The sequence below is a fragment of the Canis lupus genome, chromosome 2 (genome assembly GCF_003254725.2).
Source record: "Canis lupus dingo isolate Sandy chromosome 2, ASM325472v2, whole genome shotgun sequence".
In the NCBI taxonomy this organism is placed as follows: domain Eukaryota; kingdom Metazoa; phylum Chordata; class Mammalia; order Carnivora; family Canidae; genus Canis; species Canis lupus.
Window position 1 is genome coordinate 46,833,227 of NC_064244.1, and position 25,455 is coordinate 46,858,681.

Consider the following 25,455-nt stretch of genomic DNA (forward strand, 5'->3'; position numbering starts at 1 on the left):
ACATATTATCACATTAAAATCTCATTTTCTTTATCTCTACACCTCACCTATCAAATAGGTAGCCTGGAATAAATCTACTTGAAACAGAGGTCAGATGCCAAGCATAACCTTGTCCCCTAAATTCCCCTCTCCTAAGAAAAACGTTCTCATCCAAAGTTTTACAACATTTACTTGAAGGTCAAAGGAAGTGAAGACCTTCCTAGGTGATATGGGCAAGGGGAACGAGGTGGTTGGCCTGGCTGGCCTACTTCTCTCCCAGAAAGCCTGCAGAAAGCCCAGAGAATTTCCTATCTGTAGACCGCCCCCCCCCCCCCCCCCCCAGAGCATCCCTTCTCTGTATTCCAGGGAACAACAGGGGTTAGGATAGTAGCTTTAGAGACTGACAGCCAGGGTTCAAATTTCAACTCCCATAGGGAACCTCCATTTTATTTAAATTTTCACATTTGTCTAGCATAATAACTCAGTGAAGTAGGTTCAACTTCAGGGCAGTTGCTGTTACTACAAAACCTTTATGTGAATTAGAAAAGCACATGCCCGTCTCCTGAAATGAAGGCATTCTCTCTCTCTCTCTCTCTCTCTCTCCCTCTCTCTCTCTCTCTCTCTCTCTCTCTCTCACACACACACACACACACACACACACACACACACACGGCACATAAATCACAAAAAGCACCCTGATCTCAGGGCTAATACAGTCTCCAGTGGGGAGGAGGAGGGTGGCTGGGCAAAGGGAACAAGGAGAAGATTCGGCACCCACCTGCCCCTTCCCTGGGTGCTTTTACAAAGGGCTCAGCCTACCAAACCTTACACAGTGGCTTGAGAGTTATCACCATTTTACAGCCAGGAAAGGTTAGATATTTGTGTTTTAAAAAGATCACCCTGGCTTTTTGGTCAAAAATGGGTTAGAGGAGGATGGGCTTAGAGGCAGGGAGTTTTAGAAGCCTGCCACAGCTGTGCAAGTGAGAGATGATGGGCATTCAGGATAAGGGGCAGCCTACCGGTGGTAAGGTGCACAAACATCCCCAAGATGGTGAGGGGACAGACTAGACGGGTCTGGAGGCTGCGATGAGGAGTCAAGAGTTGATGATGATGGTGGTGATGGTGATGATGTCAGCGGTACTATTTACTGATGGCTTGTTTGTACCAGGTACTAACTTATTTACGTAAGTTCTGTGAACCAGGAGAATTGACCACATTTCATTCCTGCATGGTTGCTATGAGAGTCAAGGTAGCATAAAGTGTCTGTGCCACAGTAGACCTCTCTTAAGTGGTGAATACTAGTCTAATTATTAGTGAGCAGCCAGCATTTGAAATTCCTCTCTTAGTTCAGACGCCCTAGTTTGTGTGAACGGCCAGTGGTAGATAAGGTAGGTGGTCGAGTGTAATTAAGACAATGCTTTCATAGCTCACTGGCCATCAGATTAGATTCCTCAGGTGACTTTTAAAGGTAACAGATACTCAATCCTACCTTCATCCCATTGGTCTGGGCTCCGGGGTCTGTGTATCAATGTTTTAAAAGCTTTCCATGTTGCCCGCTCTGAGAACCACTGAGTTAAGAGTCTTTGGCATCAGACAAACCAGGTGAAATTCTGGCTCTGCTCATCAAGGCATGGTTTCGAGGAGGATGGTCATACAGCCCTTTCCAGGTTATGTGAGGGTTATATGAAGGGTGGTACGTACACCACAGTACGTACCTGGCATAGGTCTGGGGATGTCTCTGTTTCTGCCTAGCTTGGTATGGTGTCTGGTCTCCAATGTGGGGTCAGTAGGTGTGACTGCCATGCCTGTGAGGTCAGGATACAAAAGGACCTGAGGAGGCCACGGACCAGCCCCAGAACTGAGAGCTTTGCATCCATTACCTTCCTTAATCCTGGCCCAAAGTCTGTCCGTCTCTCAGATGCAAAAACCCAGAACTACAGATTAGATCATCAACCCGAGGAAGCTGGAATTGGAGTCCTGGTCTATGTCTTTCTACTCCACACCACAAATCAAATCCAGGCCATGCTTTTATTCTGGAGAAGGACTTGTTACAGAATCAATAGTGCCATGGAGAAGAACCCTTGTCTGTCTGGCTTTGAACTACTAGACTGAGCCACACAGTGATCGAAGGACAAGCAGGAACTCATAGCCAGCCAGGGCAGCGCAGAGCCTTTCGGTCGGCAGTGGTGTGGTGGTGATGGGCAAGGAGGGGAGTGTGTGGAGAGGGAGGTGGGCAGGAGGCCAGGAGCAGAGAATCACGTACCTAGTATGTGGCCGGGGTAATGAGATGACATATGTCAGCCAATACAATAGCTGGTAGAGAGTAAGTCCTCAGTGATCATTATCTTAACTTCTTCCTCTTCCAGAGCTGCCTTCTGCCCCTAAGATAAGAGTCCATTCTCTTTAGTGGGACACATCTGTTGGCCTGTCTGCCCACCCTTCCCCTTTCTGGGAATCGCTCCCCCTCCTCGTGTTCCTGGGGGCAACCATGGTCATACAATGTCCCCTTTGGTCTTCGGGAGAACTCAGAAGTGGAATCCATTAGAGAAAAGTAGCCACTCTGTCCTGGGAGATTTGGACTTTCTCTTTTTCGTGTGTTTTTGCTTTTATCAGAGCAGGTGATCTGCTACTGGCCAGATACAACTGCATTCGGATACTGTACGGGGGTCCAAGGCCAACCCAAACCACTCCTGGGAATGCCAATTTCTTGTAATGAATTAGAAATCTAATGCTAGCAGCTTCCCTGCTAAGTGAAAAAAATTACATAATTCCTTCTGCACCGCTGCATTAGGCAGATTTTTTTTCTTTTTCTGAACATACAGTAAATCCCAAGTGTTTTAAGCCGTGGTACCTTTCTTTAAACACAATATGAAATCACTACCAAATTTAAATAAAAAATAAATTCCGGGTAGTGCTAAGAGATTCTCCTGCCAAAAACTCTCACACAATTAACACACGAGCAGAATGTGTTGCTAATTTCATGCCACCGGAGTCTTTTCTACTTCAGAATATAGAAACAAAATCGGGTCAGAGCTCCAATAATAACGGGATTTTGCTTAAATATACAGCCCTGCGGTGCAGGTATGTTGTAAGCATGGGCGAAAAGTGGAATCACAGTGATGTATGAAAGAGCTTACCCCTGCAAATACAACTGGAGGAATTTGTCTCCAGCTTCTTTGCTGCAGGAAAGAGGGAATGAGGGAGAGATAGAGAGAGAGAGAGAGAGAGAGGTTGAGAGAGAGAGTACAGCACTGCCCGGTTCTGCGGGGGGGACAACATGATCATCAGTGTTTATCCATCCACGCGTCTCTGCTAGGGGGGCAAACGCCAGGCAAATTAAACTTGGGGACCCACGCCCCGTAAATCCTAGAGCTCTGATTGCCCTCCTGTCCCTCAGACTGTCTCTCTCCAGCCTCACTCACCTCCCACCTCTTCGCCTCCTTAAGCAGGCCTGGTCTTTTCCATAACAAAAACAGCATAAGGAAAATATTTTGGCAGCATTCGGGGCCTTTCGCATGGTGACCCTGACCTCCAAATCAATTTTCTTTATTCTTAACCCGACCTTGGCATCCATTCTCGCTGGTGTTCAATATTAGTTACAAAATCCTGAACTCCGGGAGACCTTGCCTCCTCCTCCCCCAGACGGCGAGGGCAGGCCACGCTGCCTGCCGAAGCAGGCTCTTGACAAAGAAAAATAAGAAGAGGATCAGCCCGCACTGTGGGTTCCATAGGAGTCTCATTTGCACCAAATGCCATTAGCCCCATTATTTACTCAGACAACAGCGGAGGCGGGCGCCCCGGCTTGTGGAGGGCGCTCCGATGCCACCATGCATCACCAGGACCCAGCGCTCCGCTAAATAGTGATATGGAAGGTGGGGCTGGTCCATAGAATCCATCACCCACGGGGTCGCCTAGTGCAGGGACTGGAAAAATTGTGCCCACTTCGCCATCGCCGCCCGCATTCATCCCGGGAAGGGGGTGAACTGCTAAGAGAAAGTGCCAATTTCAGCACACGTGTTAAAAAGAGAAGCAAAGAATAAAAAGAAAAGAAAGCATCTCCCCGACTAAGACGGGGGAGGGAGGTCTTTAAAGGAGAAGCCTGCTTTTCAGAACTCTGCGCATTTGCTCTGAGAACAAGTACCCACGGAGACTAGAGTTCGGGGGTCATCATACATTTAGGAGGAGAAGTTAGCTGGCAGGGGCTATTTTTCTGCAAATTAGTTTTCTCTCAAGGGTAACGGTGGGGGAGGAGCAGAGGAAAATGAATTGGAGCCCGTTGAATAATCGGGTATTGTCTGGCTGGTTGCAGGACCTCTGAACTGATGCTCTGAGAAGCCTTTCCAGGCCTGCCTTTTCTATGGGCCAGGATGGCAAGCCTCTCACAGCTGTTGATGAGTGTCCTATAGGGGCAGCGAGGGGGACAGCAGTGTGGCCCCACAAACAATGGTCCACAGAGCGTCGGCTCCACTCGGCGAGAAAGCCACGGTCTGCTGGTCATTACTGCCCAACACAGGGCTGGACAGGTGGCCGAGCAGGACAGTGAGACGAGGCAGGTCCAAAGTTTGCGTTGCTCACAAAGAACCGAGGCAAGGGGCAAGGTGGAAAAACACAAGAGAGCAGGCAATGGTAGGCCAGCTTTCCTCGGGGGGAGCAATGGTTAGAAAATGAAAATGAGTGAGTTCATCTGGAAGCGGTGGTCTCATGGTTTTTCAGGGCCAGGGTCCGACTGGAATGCTCAGCACCAGGTTTGTCCCGCAGATGTCTTCCTGTCCTCACTTTGGCACTTAAAACACGGCCTCGTCTAAACCAGGGCTTCTCTGTTTCCCCTGAAGTGTCTGCAGGGGCAGAGGAGCTAAAAGTCCAAATACAGGGGACTCTGGAGGCAGAACCTGGAAGCACCTTCCACAGAGGAGGGCCTTTGCTGAAGTATCGGCGTTCCTTTTAAACACTGATGCATTGTGCAGTGACCTAAAATACTCAACGTTAAAAACAACAACTTAAGTTCCTTGCTCTCCTCAATTCGAAGATCTCATTCGAAGATGAAGCTCAATCTGTATCTGAAAAAAAAAGAAAGAACAAAGAAAGAAAGAGGGCAACATCAACTGAATGCATACTTTGAGTGTCAGAGGCGTCCGTCCACACTTCCAAAGCTTAAAGCGCGAATTAGAAAAAAATCTATGTCATAAAATCAAGGAGATAATGTAATTACAATCAAGGAAAATGGAAACGTCAGGAGGTAACAACCAGTGGAACCCGTGGCTCCAGGCATACTGGGGCATACACCAGTTTGCAAAGTATCACAGAGGAGACAGCTATTGTAAGGTGATGAAAAATAGACTTACCTGCTTGTAACCACCTTGTAATAAAATGCTGTGTCCTTTCATCCGGGTGTTGTCAGAGTGTGGTGCAGCACCCGGCACACAGCAGGTGCTCAATAAATATTTGTGGAATTGAAAGTTGTTGATAGCACTCTGCATTCACGTTCCCTTCCAGGGAGCCTGTGGCAGGTGGGGAGTGTGGGAGGGGACGTCCACTCAAGCCGTGTGATGGGCTCCCCTCCAGGGAGGGCAAAGCCTGGAGTAGGTGTCCTGGGACATCTGTCAAGAGTGTAGGCAACTGGGCTCACGCCCCATCTCTGGCACCACCTACTTGCATGATCTTGGGATCTCCCTTCTCTGGCAAAAGGAGGCATCGAGAGCCACCCTCTCAAAGATCTAGTTTAACAGTTCTACAATTCTGCATATCTGGATTTATTTTAAGAGAATTTTCTTTCTCACCAGCCCGTGGGGGATGATACTATTCGAGGACTAAAGCAAGGGGCGCGGTGGGAGAGAGAAATCTGTGCTTTTTGTTCCCACTGCACCTTGCCTACTGGATGGGCGGAGGGGCCCGGTAGGCTCCCAGCCTCAGAGGCTGCTCACTTCCCTGCCCTTGGCCTTGTTCTGGGAAGAAAAAAACTCAGGACTGAAGACTTAACATAAGGCACGGTGGAAAATACCTCCACTGTCTTATCGTGAATTCATGGTAGATGAGGTAATTCGCAAGGCACATACTGTAATTCACACTTTACCTCCGCCCCCCCCCCCCCCCCGCCCCCCGCACAGGTGTCATTCTCTAGCACAGGGCTCACTTAGCACAGGTAACCATACTCTGGTCAAAGGGAGCGGAATCATCTTATGTCAGTGGTATGTATTATCGACTCCACATTTTGTTGCTGTTGAAACTAATAATATTATTTGGTTATTTGTTAGAATGACCCAGATTTCAGGGTCAAATCAGCAGGAATTGGAAATGAAATAAATGATGATTCTGAGTGGAAAACATCAGGCAGCAATACACCCTTTTGTGCAGTAAGAAGCAAAGTTGGTGATTCTTGACATGAAAATGCAATGTTTCCCACTTGAAGAAAACCCAAACTTATGAAACTATATAAATTAGAGAGTAATGTTTTTAATTATAAAAGGATTTTGCTTCCTACAATGATTCATCCCTAAGGCTCCAGCTTCCTAGAAGATTTTAAAGTACTATTTAATCTCCCTCCACAAAAATTCATATGCCACTTTTAAAAACAGATGTATGACATTTGACTTTATTTCAATATAAATAAAACACAGAGCATCTGATCCTGGACGTCAGATCTCTTTCCTGAAGTATGGAAGCCTTGAAATTCTATCATATTTACTCACTCATGTATTCATTCATTCAAACAAAGTACCGATCAAGCCCTAATGTGTGGCAGGCATGTTGTTAGGCCTGAGGATATATCCCGATCTCCTGGTGATTTTTTTCTTCCCCATTGCTTTCATCCTCCCTGTCTCCCAGGTGCTGGGTGAAACCGGGGGTCTGATCCTCTGGAGAAGGGGGTAATCATGCTAGGATGACAGGTAATGCCCTTCTAGAAGAGTATTGAAGTCAAAGTTATGGTAAACACTCAAACTTCAAGTGTGAGGTTGAGGAACTTTTTACTTATGGAGATTGGCCAAAAGCTCTGGTTCCCAAAGCACGGTCCTTGGACCAGCAGCTCTGGCATCATCTGTGACTTTGCTGGGAATGCTGACTCCTGGGCCCTGCCCCTGAGACTCCCGATCTCTGGCACCAGGGCTCCAGAAATTGTTATAACCACTCTCCAGGTGCTTTTGATGCATGTTAAGGTGTGAGAACCACTGCCCTGAAGTTAATCAGGCTTCATCTGGGCAAAGCCCCTTAAGAGTCTTCTTTCAAATCCTATCACCGATGGAGTCTTTTCACAGGCCCGTAGTGTCTCTAGTTCAGTGTTCAAAATCACACAAGTGTCTGCCAACCAAGTCATTTCTGCAAAGTTCCAAGTCAGGGAGAAAAATAGCAAATTCTCCGGGAGAATCAAGAGGGAAAATATTTGGACAGGTAATTTTAGGAACCGGCTATGGATCGCGATGTACAATAATGAAGTTGAGCAATTAGGTTTGGAAAGCCAAGCACAGAAAATAATTAACCCACAAAGTAATCATCTTGTAAGTCCCAAAGCTAATGATTAAAATAAACCTGAAACAAATGATTGTTTAACTTTGAAGCTGTGCTTGTTTTAGCCACAGTGTAACTTCAGGTGTGAGCTCCCGGGAATTGTCGCTGCCTGCGGAGATTGGCTTTGGGACAAGGGCATGTGTCCACTCTTCTGTCCCTCCTTCCCTGGGGAAGGTTGCTCGAGTCTCACAAAATACCACTCCAGGGTGGGTCAAGGAGGTTGTGTGGGCTGCTGGGCCCCGCTCCACACGGGGAGTGGGGGTGGTGCCTCCAACCCCCCAGAGCTGCGCCCAAGGCCTTGGTGGGCTTCAGCCATCTTGAATCCTCTATCACCTGGGAGGCTGAGATGCACGCTGCGTTTTTATGCAGCTTGCTTTGCACTTTCATTGGTGGTTTAGTATTGCAAAGCATGGCGCTCCCCTCCCCCACTCTCTTCTCCACGCAAAGAAGTGAATTAATAACTAGAAAACAAGACAGCAACGCAATCTAGAAGGGCTGGAGCTTCTGAATGTCACTGTGAGCAAACAGCAGTGGAGAGAAAAGGTTCCTCTCCATCTTTCAGCACTGCGCTGTCTGTGCATTGACTTGTTTCCTGACACATGAGCCATGGCTTGAAAGGAATTCAGGCCCCAGCAAATTTTGCATTGCGCTTCAATGTGGCCTCTGGGATTGACTAAGGGCAAATCTATTATACTGTTGCCATGGAGACCCTGGCACAACTGCTGATAAAGAGTGTCTGATGTTTGGTAGGCCTCGTAGCATGGTACATACCATTTAAAGGACGGTGTGTGTGTGTGTGTGTGTGTGTGTGCGCGCGCGTGTGCAGTGACTGGGGGCGGTGGGGTGGAGAGCTGGGCGTAGTGGAGAAGGAAGGAGGAGAGGCTGGTTGGGCATATCGTGAAGGAATGTTCTGTGCGTTTACAAAGAATTTGTGAATACTTTCTTGCCTCTAAAAAAATTTGTTCTGCCTTCTAAGAATCTACGTGTTAAACAGATGGGGGCAGCAGAAGATCCGCAGACTCTCCCCTTGGTCTCGCAAAATTAGTCTTTAGTCCATCTGAAAGAGAATTAAGCTAATACAATAAAAGTGAAAATGCACTCTTTTGCGTCCTTTGATGAATGCTGCCTCCATTCAGCTGCCTGTCTAAGGATCAATAGTAGGTCTGCGAGGATCGCCAGGGCTTGCTAAGCGGGCTAGCAAGATGATGGATTTTAATCATTAAAATGATTTTATAAGCACGAAACAAAGAAGGCCGATCGTACTCTCACATGCATAATCTCAGTTTTGCTGTTATTGATTTTTGCCAGTCCTAAAATCCCTTCCTGTCTTGAAGGCAAATCTCACCCTCCCCAAATTCCATCCCACACAACCATTTCTGGCTCCAAGTAATCAATATGGGCAACTTGCATTTTTTTTTTATTGGTGCCCCCTTCCCCCCCCCTCCACGAGCCCCGGACCCCAGAGGAGGATGGCACATGGAACCCCAGCCGAGCCTCCTGGTTGGCGAGGTTGGAGGCGCGGCGGCTGGGGCAGAATCACCTACAGTAAGCAGGCTTTAGAGCGAGCGGCTCTAACAATGGGAGGCCGGGCAATCTGCGACAGTTGATAGGATTATTATTATTACAGAGCGCAAAAAGCTTCTGCTTTCTTTTCTGCTGCTTTGCAGACCTCATAAGGCCTCTCTGTGATTTCTGCATAGTTAATTTGTCAGTTTATAAATTACCACATTATGTTAACGCTGAATGCTTCAAAACACAAATATATGCACAGAGGGCTTGAATATTTGAAGTGTTTTAGTACTATGGGGAAATAATTTTGTTGTCAAGCTGTGGCAGATATAGAACTGCTAGGGGATACATGGCCATTTCATCAGGACTGTGTCGATGATGGCCTGTGAACATCCAAGGGGGAAAATCATCTTTTATCACTATTGTGTACCGTGCTGGTCCAGATGGAGGATAAAACATGCATGAGTTGCCCGCAGCTCTGAAAATAATTATACTCATTTGCCAGAAATGTAGAAAGTGCATCCAACCAAGTTACCACCCATCATAGTGACACTCCGTTTGCATACTGATGAAGTTTAAAGCCAGAGACAATGGTGTTGGTATCAATAGCGAAGGGGGGGGGGGCTGGGCACCACCAGTGCCGTAGGATTAATAGCGCCATCATTTTATATTATGCAGCGTTTCACTTATGCTGCATATCAAAAGACTACTGCCTCTGAGGTTCACCTCACTGTTTATAAGATTACAGTTTGCTTTAAGACTCCAAACATTAGCATGGATTCTTTTCAGCTTCCACAAATGAATGCAAAAATATCTGTTCGATAAAGCGCCTAGAATGTAATTATGGGTAAATATGTTTGGATGCCATTATAAGTGCCTGCATGTGTGTGTATGTGTTTGTGAGTGTGGGCGGGTGTGTACATACCCACATGCACACGCGTGATTTTGGAAGACCGCGATGGAATATGAGAAGATAATATGCGCATGCTAAGTCCTGGTACTACTGCAGAGTAATTGATGAATGGGTTTTTAAAATGTAGAAAGAGAATGAATACAAGTAGGACCCAAGAGAATAATTCTTTATATTGCAATCAGCTCAGCTTATATGTACTTGCTTTAATCGTAGAAATCAGCAATAAAAAACATAGACTTGGTTATTTAATCCTTACTGAGTAAAAGAGAATGTCTTATAATGACCCTCTAAAATATTACAAAATATTAAATTATTCCAATATGCCTCCCCTTTTTAGACAACCGTAAAATAATCAGTGTAGCCCATAACAGAAGATTAACAGAGTCCTTTCCACTTTTGAGTTCTGCAAACACACATGTAGGAGCTAAGAAGAGACACTTTTCTCATGGATCCCAGAATTCTCATAGGTGTTCTCTAGTTTGAAAATAGCCCAATCATGATGTTGTCACAAGACTTATTTTTAAGTAATGATTTTAATTAAATCCTCTAAAAAGGAAGCGATTCTGTACCTCTCTTATGTGGTCTGTACAATGATGATTATACAAGTGCAGTTCCCATTTTCCTCTGGTGTCGTGGGGGCAAGGATAACGATTTCCATCTCATCACAGGACAGAGAGGCTATACTTCACTCTGCACAAGACTCCAGTGAAATCAGAGGGAGGGTTTTGCACGATGAAATTACAATAAAAACAATGGAAGAAAAAGCAGTTTCAACCAAAGTGGTTCAAAGACAAGAGCATAATGCAGGATACTGCAGAAGATTTTTACGTGGCAACAGTTTTGTTTTTTTTTTCCAGCTAACTGGTGCAGACTGGACCAATACATTTTTTGCTGATTTCCCAGTTTTCTTTCCCTCAGAGTGGTCTTTGAAACATGGAGGGAACAGGGTATCTCACAACTCAACAGTGAGTGGTTGAGAGAAAATGAGGCCTGTAAGCCAGGACCCGTGAGGACTTTGACATGAGTAGGTGGCAGGATGTACTCTTGGTAAGTTGAGCACAGAAAGAAGCAGATTTACGGGGTGTTGCTTCTTCCTACCCTCTCCTGAAATAGCATATTGGCTATAATGAGAAGGCCATTGGGAGGACACCATTGAGAATGCTAGTGGGCTCAAAAACTTCTGAGAAGAACAGGTGATGCATTTATTTAAATTTCACTGAGAAATTAATCTTCTGGTTTTTCAGAACTGTTGTTATTGATCAGTTTTTACATGCCTGAAATTCTTCGTATGGTCTCAAGTCTCAAAAGGAAAACCAGTGAACAAAGAGACAGATACACACACAGGCATGAGACTTGGTCAAGGTCAGCCCAGTCAGAACGTAAAGCATTAGAGAATACTTTACCACGTGGCACGTGCGGGTGAGTGAGTGTGTGTGTGTGTGTGTATGTGTGTGTATATTCACATACACACCTAATTTTAAAGAGATATCTGTATCTTTAATTCTAATTCAAATTATCAATAAATTAGTGATTTGAACACAAATCTGTCTGACTTCTAAGGCAACATGAATTGTATCATATCAATGTGTACCAGGCCCACAGGAATCTATCTAGAAGTGCATAAAGAGCTAAGTACCATAACATGGGGGCAGGTAAGGCCTCTCTGCTAACAAAGGAATGAAGTGAAAAAGGAAACAATATCTATCAATAAGTGATCTTGACAATAATAGCAATTGAATATTTGAATGCTGAGAGTCCTCTCAGTGAATAAGTAATCAGTATCTTTTTGGTGACAACACACTTTGGGGGATAAATTAATCTAGAAGTAATTTCCCCTACATACTACAGGTCAAGATGTGAAGCTCCAAACTGCCTTGTTGGCTGCAAACAGTGCCTTCTGCTTCTTTACCCTACTGACAGAAAAGGTATTAAAAACTTCTGTTCTAATACCGTTCTCCACTGAAAGGAGGCAGGACTCCTTGGAGCAATGCCTAATTCCAGGGCCAAGGCTGGGAAAATGCAAGATGAGCCTAGAGTATTAAGGGCAACTGAGGCACACAGAGGCTAAGGAACTTGCCCAAGTCACACAGCTAATAAAATTGCTCTTGAATTATATGTGGATGAGGCAATTTTAAAAGAGAGAGAAAAAAATTAACATCCAAAATGGTCCTGCACTCATACTATTGAACAAATGTCTTTATGTCATCACTCCTCTTTAAGGAAACAGAGAGTGGAAATCAGAGATGATGGATTCTGACTTACACAAGAAAAATCCCATGGAACTCTAATGGGGAGATTAAGTTGCAAAGAAAAACTATCAAATAAAATGTTTTAGGTTTATATATAACACGTAAACATTAGGACTTTCCCATTGTGACAGACTTTAGTAATGAACCAAACAACCCCAGCCCTAATCACCTGGCATGAAGAGGGCTTCCATTGCCACTTGGTGAAGTCTGTGGCTACATACAACAAAGTCAGTGAGCACACGAGGCAATTTTGGCAGGCCATCGATGATGTGAATGGGAACCTGAGGGTTTTCTGAGTCCTGCCACTCCATAGCTGTGAAACCTTGTTAAAATTCTTAACCACTTTGTGCTTGGGTTTGTCTGTTTGTAAAGGAAGAGACTTGGACCAGAGAGAGATCCCAGTGAGTCATCACATGTTTCTGTTTTTCTCACAATGAGGGAGTTGAATAAGCCTTAAGAAATTCATTGAGTGGTTAGTTTTAGGCTGATATGTTCCATCACATTGATGGGCTGTGTCTCAGCCAAGATGGCTGATTAGCTAATCAGGATCCTCCAGCTCTTGAGTGGACCTTAGGCCTGGATGGTTGTCAAATGGCCATATGTAAATGATGAATGAAGTGTCACACTGAAGATTGTTACTCTGAACCACTAGCCTAAGTTGTTAAAGATAAGGCAATGTGGATCATCTTTCCCCCCTCCCACCCTTCTTAGATTAAAATTCTGTGCCTTCCTCTGTCTTTCTCCCCTCTCCTCCCCCAATTTGGAAAATGCATTAATGTTTTTATCACATTCAGATTACTGGGAACACTATGAACACTATTGTATTTCACAGTCTGGTAATCCACAGAGAAGTTTTTTGTTTGTTTTAGCACAAACTTTTAAAAAATTTGAACCGATTACAGATTTACAGAAAAGTTGCAAATGGAGTATATAGAACTTTTTTCTTGGACCATTTGAAATACATGGTATGGTGTTTGTGGACGATCAGGCTATGATTTTCTAAATCATAAGATTGTTGTAAAGATCAAGTGGGTTAATATATGTAGGCAAAATAATGCTTCACCGCTTGACCCAATATAAAAAGGTAGGAAACTAGAAAGGACTTGTGAGGTTGGTTTGAAATTGGAGTGGCTGATGGTTTTTGATATATTAGAAATAGAAATATACATGTAACATATATTCCCTAGCTCTGTCCACTATAGGAGTCCAAAAGACCGAAGTACACTATCTAGTGCCCATATCTTGGTTTCCAATCCCATGCCCCACTGAAAGGACTCTAGGACTCCTTAGAGAAATAGGTGATTCCAGGGTTGGGCCAGGGAAAGTACAAGAGGAGCCCCAAACATCTTGTGCTTCATAAGCAAGAAAGTGCTCAAAGAATGATGGGAGTATATAAAGCCAGTTTGAGGGAGATGCTATTGGAAGAATTGGTGACATTAAAGCAATTATATCAATGGATTATAACCCATGAATAAAACTATGAGTCTTTCTGGAGATAAAGAATGAATGGATTGAGTGCTGGATGAATGACAGGGTCATTTTACCTAGTTTCAAAATATCTCCTTACGAAATACTTATGAACTACAAAGGAAAAAAAAGAGCAGTTTTACAGTGTAAAAGTCTTTCAGATTCCACCTTAGTCAAGTGATTCAAGTGAATGCCATCAGTAGTGGGACAAATGAAAACTGCATTATCTGATCAAATGCTTTAAAAAGGACACGGCATCACTTCATCACTTGTACGATACTCCCGAATAAAAGAAATGAGGAAACCTTGGATAAATTCATAATGGCATTCTACAAGACAGTCTACAAAATAACTGGCCTATAATCTTCAAAATTGTCAATGTCATGAAAGTCAAGTACAGGTCGTGGACTTTTTCCAGATTAAAGATGACTGAAGAGATGTGACAGTTAATTGCGATGTGTGGTTTATAACTGGATTCTTCTACTATAAAGGACATTATTGGAACAACAGTCAAAACTTGAATGGGGTCTGAGGATTAGATGGTGGTAATGTATCCATGTGAATTTTCTGATTTTGATGGTTATATTGAGGTTATAGAGGAGAATGTCCTTGTTTGTAGGAAATAACATGCCTAATTCCTGAACTTGGGTGTATGTTGTCACTTTACCTGACAAATAAGATTTTGCAGATGTGATTAAGTTAATCTCTTGAGGGGCAGCCCCAGTGGCTCAGCAGTTTAGAGCCGCCTTCAGTCCAGGGCCCGGACTAAAATTTTTTAGCTAAATTAAATGCTTTAAGTTATATGGCAATTCTAGGTTTTAAAAAGGGTATTGGGGATCCCTGGGTGGCTCAACAGCTTAGAGCCTGCCTTTAGCCCAGGGCGTGATCCTGGAGTCCGGGATCAAGTCTCACGTCGGGCTCCCTGCATGGAGCCTGCTTCTCCCCCTGCCTGTGTGTCTGCCTCTCTCTCTCTCTCTCTCTCTCTCTGTGTGTGCCTCATGAATAAATAAATAAAAATCTTTTTTAAAAAAAGTTAATCTTTTGAGATGGGAGATCATAAGGAATTATTCAGGAAGATCCTTATAAGAGAAAGAAGGAAGCAGGAGAGTCCGAGGAGATTGCTGATTGAAGCAGAGGTTGGAGTGATATGACTTCTGGAAGGGAGATGTAAACCAAAGAATGTGGGCAGCCTCCAGAAGCTGGACAAACAAGGAATGGATTCTCCCCTTGAGCCTCCAGAAGGAATGCAGCTCTGCTGACACCTGGATTTTAGTCCACTAAGACCCATTTTGGAATTAGTGCTCTTACTCCACAACAGTAAGAGAATAAATTTGCTTTGTGTCGTTAAACTTGAAATCATTTGTTACAGCAGCAATAGGGAACTAATAAAATACATGGGAACTGTTTAGAACGGTATCTGGTGCATCATTGGCACAATCGTTTGTTTCTTGTTGTTCTCATTTAGTCTTTTCAAAGCATTTGATTTAGTTTTCATAGGATTAAGAACTCTGTTTTCCATAACTTAGGCTTATTGTTTTATGTAATATTTGCCAACATCCCACATCTACAGCACAGGTGGTATAAACAGGTTATTGAATAAAGAGAATGGACTTTTTATAAGTCTGCTGCCTGGTCTCCATTTGCCCTTCCACTCATGCCCTGCTCTGGTCTCTGGAGGCTGATCACATAGACTGTATCATGGGCTTTCTTGCCCTTGACTCCCGTTGGCATCTACAGAGACAGTGGGCAAAAGATTGAGGGGAGAGAAAAGAGCAATGTCAGGGTGTTTGTCTCCCCAGCTCCTGCCCTTCTGGCTCCTGTTGGGTGGCCTCCTCTGTGACTGGCTTGGTCTCTGCTAGTTTCTCCTTGCTCTTGCTCCTTCAGGTTTAGGGGTGGTAGCGGCTCACAGCTGTTGCTAGTGTCCGGTAATTCATCTTTTTTTTTTGACAGTGCCACTGCAAGTTAATTGAACTCTCCTCAATGACCCACTTTGTGTGTACCATACTGTGTGGGTCATGACTAGCACAGTAAATACCCATAATTTCTATCACAGAGAGCACAAATACCTAGGAATGCTTTAAGGAAGGTCCTTGAGTTGCTTAGTAGCCATAAGTAGTGAGTACACCATGGGCACACAGAAAGAATGGACAGTTTTGGTCTAGCTACAAGCTCTGGTCAATAGCCTTCAGCCAAGGACCATCAGGAACATACCTGTAGCAGAACAAGTTGGTTTTAGTATGTGTTGCAGTGAAGGAGAAAGCACACTATGGGGCCTATGGTGACATCTCACAAGGAGGCGTTAGAAAGGACTTACAGGTACGATTGTGTTGGGTGATTTGAGGAGGGTTTATGACACCAGGGCTTTGCTCTGGCTTGGATACTGTGAAGAAGCAAGAGTAATCCTATGATTGTGTATCTCAGTAAAATGTATCTATAAGGAGGCCAGAATATACCGAGGATAAAGCTATAACTGGTAAAGTACCATCGATCACTCATATTAGCTGGGAGTGTGTGCAGGGGATTCTTTGGTATTTGGTGGTTTGCACATTATTTTTTATTTTGTCTGTGTTCAGACATGATCACAGAATGATCTTGTTTTTGTCTTGATCCATCTTGGTCACAGAGTAGCCTTGTCTGATGCTGACTTAGAAATTGTTTTTGTTCATCAGGAGAACACTAGGGCCTAGCAATCAGTGCCAGGACAACTTCTAGCAAATCCATAGAGCAGTCAGGAAATACTTTTCTCTTTCTCATCTTGTTTCATGAAGACTGAAGTATGATCTGCATCAAATCACCCAAACAGCTTATTAAAATGTAGATCCCAGGGCCCCACAGATCTATTGAATTAATATCTAGAGGTTGGGCTTGGAAGTCTGTATTTCTAATTGCTTGCTGCCTCATTCTGATGCACACCAGAATCTAAAGCCCACTGGTCTAAAAGAGAGATATCACAAACCCAGGTTTACAAACCTAGATTTACGGCAATAACTCTCAGTGTGAGGCACCAAGAACCAAACAAACTGTGTGTTTCAATTTTCATCAGCATCAAGTTCCAGCATCTTGGAATGATAGGATTTTTAACTCAGTGGAACCAGCCTTTGAATTTACAAGGTTATCTGTTCTTATACCTTGTGTGCCAGTTTTAGAAAAACTTCAACTAAAGAGGTCAACCTGTAAGTGACAGAAAAGAAGGGGCTGGTCATCTATTACCATAAATCAATAAAAGGTAGACACCAGTAGAAAGGCTGCTGCCACACAGATAAAAAAAAAAAAAATCCAACAACAATGAGGAATTGCTTCCAAAGTCAGTGAGAACATTCACAAGGGTAAACCAAAATTCCAGAGGCAGAGCTTTTCAAGATGCATGACTGAAATCCCATTTAACAAGGTAAACTACAGACCAGAAATGAGATGCCTTAGCTGTAAAATGTTTAGTCAGATTACTGCAGATAGAAACACAAAAATCTTCCTCAAAGGAACATTCTCAAGAGGGAATACAAAGAAAGCAGAAATGAAGAAGTTAATTTATTCTAAAACCACAACTAGGAAAATATTTGGCCTTTTCAAGTATCAGAGAAGGAGTACCAAAGTCTAACTAAGACAGAGCCTAATAATGAACTTGATGTTGAACCTGATTTTGAAGCATTAGTGAGATTTCCCTCTTAGGATGACAGGAGCAAGGAGACTGGAGGCTCAGACATGGCCACCAAGTCTAGTGGGGAACATGTTTTTTTCCCATTGAATTTTCCTGCTCTTCAGATGTGGGAGAACTGAGCTCACCGCAATCAAATAACCCCATCAAAGTTTTCCTAACAGGAAGTTATGAAATGAGTCTTCTTAGCCTGAATAATGTGTTTTCCCTTAAAGTCTATTTTGTCTGCAATCTCCACAGGCAGAGAGTCTGCATCTATAGCTCATTACCATTATTCTGATGATATTGTTACGTCTCATCAATTACTTGGGAGCAAGGTCAAATTTAGCAGCCAAATCTCCCCTTTGGTGAGGCCATCAAGAATATATCTATCACCTCCCTTCCCAAGGTCTACATCCCCTGCAAAAGCTTCTATACCCACATTCTCTCTCCCCTCTCTCCTCCCTCTGCTCCCTTTCTCCACCTCCTCATCCTGTCACAGTATTACTGATTACAAAATCCTGCCTGATTTAAGCCCTGATTCATTTATTCCTTTTCACTTTCATTTGAGAAAGGACAAGCAAGAATGGGTGAGAAAATCATGGAGGTATAAAGAAGCAGAAGAACCTACATGTAAGAGAGAAGAGATCGTCTGCTTTTGTAAATAGATATTGTAAATGAGAGGTATGTGGTTCTCGTAGAATTGTAGTCCATGGGGAGGACCTTTTTGATTGAGACTATGATTATATAAGCCATACCACTGAGATTTATTTTAATTAAAGAAAGGAAAAACTTCCCAGCCAAGCAAACAAAACAAAAAGACAGAACAGCATATATATATATATATATATATATATATATATATATATATATATTCTTTATTTCCAGAATTTGGCTTTGTTATCGAGCTGTCAGCCAGTCGAAAGTTCTCAAAAATTGTGTCTGTTTCCTAACAAACTCACATGGAAAATCTACCCTGATGTATGTATCTTTAACTATAGGCTCAGGTTTTAGATTTTTTTTTTTTAAATTTTTATTTATTTATGATAGTCACACACAGAGAGAGAGAGAGAGGCAGAGACATAGGCAGAGGGAGAAGCAGGCTCCATGCACCTGGAGCCCGACGTGGGATTTGATCCAGGGTCTCCAGGATCGCGCCCTGGGCCAAAGGCAGGCGCTAAACCACTGCGCCACCCAGGGATCCCTAGGTTTTAGATTTCTTTATGAGAGCTTAGCTCAACCCCACAATTCATTTATTCAATTTACTTCCTAGAATTAATAAGGAAAAATTCAACTTCATAAACACAGCTGTACTGGCAAACAAACAAAATGAGATTAAAGGGACCTGTTTTGGGGATCCCTGGGTGGCGCAGCAGTTTGGCACCTGCCTTTGGCCCAGGGTGCGATCCTGGAGACCCGGGATCGAATCCCACGTCGGGCTCCCGGTGCATGGAGCCTGCTTCTCCCTCTGCCTGTGTCTTTGCCTCTCTCTCTCTCTCTCTCTCTCTCTCTCTGTGACTATCATAAATAAATAAAAATTAAAAAAAAAAAAGGGACCTGTTTCATCACTTTCCAGAGCATTTATGTTAACCTTTCTTCTGAATAGTTAGGGTTAAAAACCCACTCTTTTAAATTTGCTTTTTTCTTCTTGAGGTACTAAGCCTTGTGAAAATGCAAAACTTCCAGGAGATGTAGCACTTTAATAGCCTGCCACCAAACCCTGAATTTCTTTACATATTTGGAATCTGTGCTGTTAAGTGCATGTGTATAGGTTCAGAACCCTACATTCCTGGTAATTTTTAAAATATTGACCATCTTTATCCATAAAAATTTGTTTTGCCTTAAAAATTAATTTGTTTAATACAAAAAAACCACAATGGCCTTTTTAAATAAGAATTTCTTTCTTAAGTTTTTTCTAATCAGTTACCTTTTTATCTTTCTGTACCATTATGTTTTGCTGTCTCTTTTATACAACTGGATTTTAATTCTAATCTGAGCATCTCTGCCTTTTAGTGGTTGAGTTCAATCCTTTATATTTATTGTGATTATATACATTTTGTTTTATTTCCACCATATGATTTTCTGCTTTCATACTTTTACTTTGCTTGTTTCCCATTATATACCTTTCTCTCTTTTTTTGGAGAGTTCACATTATATTTATTCATATGATAAAATGTTGGAGCTTCATATTCTATCCACCACATTTCTTAAGAACTCTTTTCTATTTTATGTCCCTTTATCTTACTATCATTCACAATGACCCACTTTTGGAATTTGTTTTTCCTGTGTTTTCCTGTGATAGAAGTCCTTATTCCCGGAGGGTGACTGCTTCCACCAGGGAACACAGTAGTAGTCCCATTTTACTTTTAATTTGGCTGCCACTGGGTCACTTAGGGTTCCTCATGCCAAGAGACCAGTAGGCAAAGAAAGGACACACCAACCTTGCAAGGGTAACTCACACTGATCAGGAATAAATAGAACTGCTGTTATCTAATGGAAAAGAGGAAGACTATGTTTCACATTTACTGAGCAATTGAGGCATGTCTTGATACTGTACTGCCCAATTGAGGTGCTTAATGGATAAGTGCAATAGACACAACTTCAGAACGACATAGTGCTTAGAAACTTAGGCCTTCATGGCTTCCACCAGTTTAGTTACTAAGACCATTACAGGTACTAACCAAGGGTGAGGAGACTTTAGAATGGGTAGTAAAGAAAGGAGATGGTGAAAACTGGTTATGCTTTTAAAATTAGTTGCAGCAGTAAGATCTGCAAGCTTTCTCCACTAGTTCCCCTGTATGATTCCTTAGGAATTGAGACCAACCAGAATCCTGAGAGTGCTCTTCCCAAAAGGGACATGCTTTCCACAAAATGCAAATGTAAATGGATCTGGGCAGCTCAAGAGTGAAGTAGCATGGTGCTGATGTGTGCTGCTCAGAATCCCCACCTCTCATCTCCAATTCCAGGAATGAGACATTCTATCTTTGTGGCTTGATGTATTGGCTGCTGCTAGCTCACTTCTGGGTCTCTCTGGGGATTGTCTTTGGCCAAAGGGAACCATATTTCCCAGGTTTATGACCTCTTCTCAGGGGCGACTTGCATCTAGTGGCTGGTTGATATTGGGATATAAGGGCCCAGTTTTGTTGTCTCAATTTGGTATATTCTTGAAGATCATCCCCTAATTCCAAAAGTCCTTATGAGATCAACTGGCTGCTCTGTTGCGACTGTATCACTGTATTTCCTTCTGCCTGAATCCTTTCACATCCTCAAATGTGTTCCTTAGGTTACTCTCTAATCAACCTCCGGTATGCAAATCTCTATCTCAAAATCTTGTTCCAGGAGATTCCACCTAAGACATCTTTTGAAATAATAACTTCTACTATTGTAGGTTACTGAGTACTTACCCTTCTGTTTTTGTACCTCTATTTTGAATTATAACCTCACCTTCGGTGGAAACCTTCCTGTGAAAATCCAGTGTGGCCTAAGCTGTAAAAGTGCCATTCCATAGAGATTTTCTGTTCACTTCTATCAGCTACTCTAGAGATATCACTGTCCCAGGACTAATTTTTATGTAAATTTCCAATCATGACAATTCCCAAACCATGACAGAAGTGTACATTCTAACTTTGATACAACATGAGGCAGAGGCCTGAGATTTTCTTTTTTCTCAGAACAATTTTTTTTCCTTTTCCATAGCCCAGAATAGCAAACTTCATCATTTATTTCTCTTATAAGGTGGGCAGATCTTTTTTCTAGGCCCCTCATTACCAAGGCTATATTTTGAGTATTGCAGCTCGTGAAGAGATATTAGCTCTCAGTCAGTGTCTCATTGAACTCATAACCTCATATCCTGGCCTATGCGTTAAAACCCAAACTACTAGCTATTACTGAATTTGATAACCACTCATGGGGAAGCTTCGGGATCGGATCCTAAACTCATTGCTCTTCATTTCAGCCACCTTGAGATTTCCATTTTTTTTTGGAAATTGATATGCATGAATACGATTTTTAATATATTGACAGAATCTGAAACGATTGTAAAGTAGCTAAATGTTTCCTGGAGACAGGTGTTAGGAAGAAATGGAAATCATGAAAGCACTGATCTTGAAACTGACATGAAGGAAATGACACAAATGAGAAGGAAATGAAAAAAAAGATCATCTCTTTCATGCTCAGGTCAAGCCCTGATTGCCTAGGCATTAACATGGTAAAAACTGATCTAGAATCCTAGTGGACTTCAAGTAGCTCCCTGATAAGACTGTGAGTTCCTTAAGGACGGGAACTGTGTCTTGTTTCCTATTATATTCCTAGCATCTAGTGCATGCCTGGCACATACTAGATGTTCAGTGGATACTTGTCAACTAAATGCATAAGTCAGCAATAAAGCAATGCCATGCAAAAATGATAAGATGTTTAAAAATACACAAGAATAAAGCATCAACACTGGTCTAAGAAGATTATAAAAAAATAGGAAAAGAAAATGAGCTGAGTTATAATCCTTTCCAGTGTTCCTCCAACAAATGTTATTGAATCTGGACTGTGCTAGGCATGGAGAATGTGATGGTGAGAAAATAAAGACATGTTGTCTGCCCATGTAGAGTTCTGGGGGAGGCAGACTTTAAATTAAAACCAAAAAAGTTAGTATGAAGACTGAGGTGACCAAATGTTCTGTTATCTCAGGAAAATCTCTCTTCCTGCATGTTGTCTCAGTGTAATTATTCATAGTCCCCTCATTCACTATCAGAAGTGTCTGAGCTTGTATGGCCATCCTGGCTATGACTGGAGGGTATATGGAATTAGCAAAGGCACAACAGAGAATCAGCTACTCAGAAAGTAGAAGAAAGGCAAGACTGTCCTGAAAAATGGTAGGTGGGACTCACAGGTATGTGATTGTGGAGGGGTGCCAGGAGGGGAGAGCCTGCCAGGCAGATAGAATAGTATGTGCAAAGTAGGGTACATCAAAGAATCAACAGGAGGCCTGTCTGGTAAGAATATCAAGGGCAAGAGGTAGCCTAGAAGGATAGATGGCATCAGGCCATATAGACCTGTGGAATCTTATGAATTTTGGAATTTTGTTCTTTTATCCTTTAATCAAGGATGGAGGTGGGGGAAGTAGGGGATTTCACATTCAAAAGGATTCCCTTTGGCTGCAGTGTGGAAAACAGATTTGAGAAATTTCAGGAAGCTACTTGGGAGACTACTGCACTAGTCCAGTTAAGACATGGTGGTAGCTTGAAATAGAATGGTGGTAGAGATGAAGAGAATTAAATGGATTTGAGATGAATGTAGAAGAAATGAACAGAACTTGGAGAAGAATTGGCTACAGAGAAAGGAGAATAGAGAAGCATCTAGAATAGATTCCTGGTTTATGCACCTATGATTTACTAGGTGAGGGAATGCAGCTAGTATTAAGAATGGCAGATCTATCCATCCGTGCATTTGCCTCTTCAAGGAACCAGCATTCTCTGACATTGGTGTATGGCAGACACTGTGAGTAATAACAAAGGTGTTTATTATGAAATCTAACACGAGGAGTATAAATACACACATATCTGTTTAACAGTTGTTATACTTTCAGCTGCTAGTAATAGAAAACCAGAAAATTCAAGTCAAAATCACTTAAACAATGAAAACATTTATAAGTCCTAAAAATGGGGAGCTCCGGCTTGGCAGATTTGTTGGCCTTAATGACGTCAAGGATGTTAGTTCTCTCTGCCTTTCTACTCTGCTCTCATTAGTTGACTTTTCCTTCACTAGTACCTTTTGTTATATAACTGTTATCCCGGCTTCAAGCACATAGAGCCATGACAGTGTGAATCAGCTGCAGAATGACGATTTTGCTCATGCATCTCTTTTTTTAAAGCTGAGAAACCTTTCCATCCAATAGATTCCTTCTCACATCGTGGTACACAGAATGGTCTCCCTGCTTACTCCTAAGCAAGGACTGGCAAAGGAAACAGGATTGCCATGGCTTGTCCCGTGAGGCACACAGCCAAGTAGAAGAGGATGCCTTGCCAAGCAAATTTGGGGTTTTGTTTACAAGGGGAAAGAGAGAAATGACTATTGGGTAAGCAACTGAGGGTGTCTGCGCTATCTATAGAGCAAGGCAGTATTTGTATTGTCTTCGGAGCGGTTCACAGTAGTTCAAGAGATTGAAGCGGAAGAAATCGCTTGGAGATTGGAGGAAAAGAGATGTTTCCAAGGCTGGGGAAGGTTATTAGGTTTATGTCACTCTGAAGGCAGAACCTGAGGTCTGAGATTACAGCACCACTTAAAAGGATACAACATAAATCCATCTTCACCCATTGATCCTCCTGATTTCTGGTGTCCTGGCGGCTTTCCTAAATTCCTCCAAAGTCATATAAATACTGTTTTTTATTGTTTCTGAGCTTCCCTGAACTGAAAGAAGAATGGCTGAATAGTATTTTGCATAAAATACTAGAAATATTTGTTCCTTAGCTCTGGCTCAGTCCGAGCCTGACCTATTTCTGTCATTACTACTGGAATAGTTCTCCAGCTCTTGCCAGATTTTGAGTTGTCAGGATCATAATTTATCCATCTTGTTGTCAGATTCACAGCTAGTTTGCCTGACTCTAGGGGAATCTAAATGACTATCACTACACATGGTGTGCAACTCATATTTTAAGTGCATTTAATTCCAAATATCCTTCCCGTGCCACACCCCAGACCCGAAGACTTACCAGGCTACTGTTGCAGTACCATATTCCCCTGTTGTGGAGACCTCCAGGGCCCACCCAAGAGCAGTTTTCCTCTAGTTTCCTTTAAATGCTCCCTGACATGACTGACACTATTCACTGGCCACAGTTAGTAAGGCAGTCTCCCGGGTCTCGAGGCCCAGAGCTCTCCTGTGTTTCACATTTCTTCCATCCTCACTGCCCCAGTCAACTATTCTCAAATCAGGCCTGTTCGCCAGAAGAGTCTTGATTTCCCGGTTCGGTTTGTAACCTTTTTATTTTACCAATGGCCAGTCTTGAAGCTTTCCCCTTAACAGACAACTCTCTGCGTTTGCTTTTATAGGGCCTGCCAGAGGTTACTTTGCATGTTTATTAATTCATCCTGTTCTGCTTTTCTCCCTTACAATAGGTCCTAGTCAAGGTTTTAACTAAAGCATTAAATTACCCTCCTGACTGTCCCTTCCCTCTTCCTCTAAGGAGAGCTTGGAAAGGACCCCAGTTGTGGGAAGATGTTAGGTCTTTCTCAAAAGCATTCTCTGTCAAATAACAAGCATCCAGTTGTAGTTCAAATAAGATCCTAATAGTGATTTACGTGTTAAGTAAGAGTGGTAATTACTGGTTTTAAAAGCAAATCATAATGACTTTTTACAGTTGTACTTACACTCGATTATTCTTCCTTTCTCATTCTCTAGTCAGTGTTCTAATTACATCGCCCCAGGAAAATACACAGGGAGAAAATGCAGCAAGACACACGAGATGGTGAAACACTCTGGTTCCTGTGAGGAGCCTGCTAAGATTCGGTAGGTCGTGTAGCATTACTGGAAGTAGTCATACTTTTCCTGAGTGACTTTCTTCTTTTTCTAAATCTCTTGGTCTCTGTGAATCATGTCACCGATCATGTTTCCCTTTTTGCTCTGGCTACTAGAAAGCTCAAGATCATAATGTTGTGGCTCATCTCTAACAAGCATCCAGCCCGGGGTGTGCGCGTGTGTCTGTATACTGGGCTCATTCTTTAGTCCATTCTACATTTTTTTCCTACACTCACTTTACATTGTCCTGGTAGGTTCACTTATTTATTTTTTCACACAAAAGAAATTTATTTCTTGTTCATACAGTTGTTGATTGCAGGTATCTGGCAGTCGGCCTTCTGTGAAGGAATTTGGGACCCATGGTGGTTATTGATCTACCATCCTCTAGGACCTCCCACCTAGAGGAGCACATGTGTGAAGAGAGAACAAAGGAGCCTGCAGGAGACTTCCTGGTGTAGGCCTGGAAGTTCTGTACCTCACTTCTGCTTGTGTTCCAGAATGTGGTGACATGACCGTGCTGAATAGGAAGGGAGCTGAGAAATGTGGTAGAATTCTGTGTCTGGGAAGAAAGGAAAATGACTGTGGTGAATGGCCAATACTTGTCATCTAGCATGATGAGAAGTGAGGTATAAAGGAAACGGCTTGCTTGTGTTCCCTAAGTTATTTCTGCTAAGAACATTAGAGTTGTTGATGTCGGAGGAAA

At 42.8% G+C, this 25,455-nt stretch overlaps 1 long non-coding RNA gene across 4 annotated transcripts in view; it reads right to left on the reverse strand.

Annotated features, from left to right (window-relative positions):
- Positions 1-25,227, reverse strand: part of LOC112660027 (uncharacterized) — a 34,135-nt gene extending 8,908 nt beyond the window's left edge. Inside the window, exons 1-6 of one of the 4 annotated variants that reach the window (XR_004813512.2) lie at positions 24,605-25,226; positions 3,402-5,036; positions 3,117-3,158; positions 2,243-2,360; positions 1,695-1,784; positions 999-1,170 (exon numbers count right to left, since the gene is read on the reverse strand). This is a non-coding gene — a long non-coding RNA (uncharacterized LOC112660027). Of the gene's footprint in view, positions 1-998; positions 1,171-1,694; positions 1,785-2,242; positions 2,361-3,116; positions 5,037-24,604 lie in introns of all 4 variants that reach the window. The other 3 variants (XR_003136648.3, XR_003136649.3, XR_003136650.3) reach the window with 3 other exon arrangements.
- Positions 25,228-25,455: the final 228 nt, after the last annotated feature.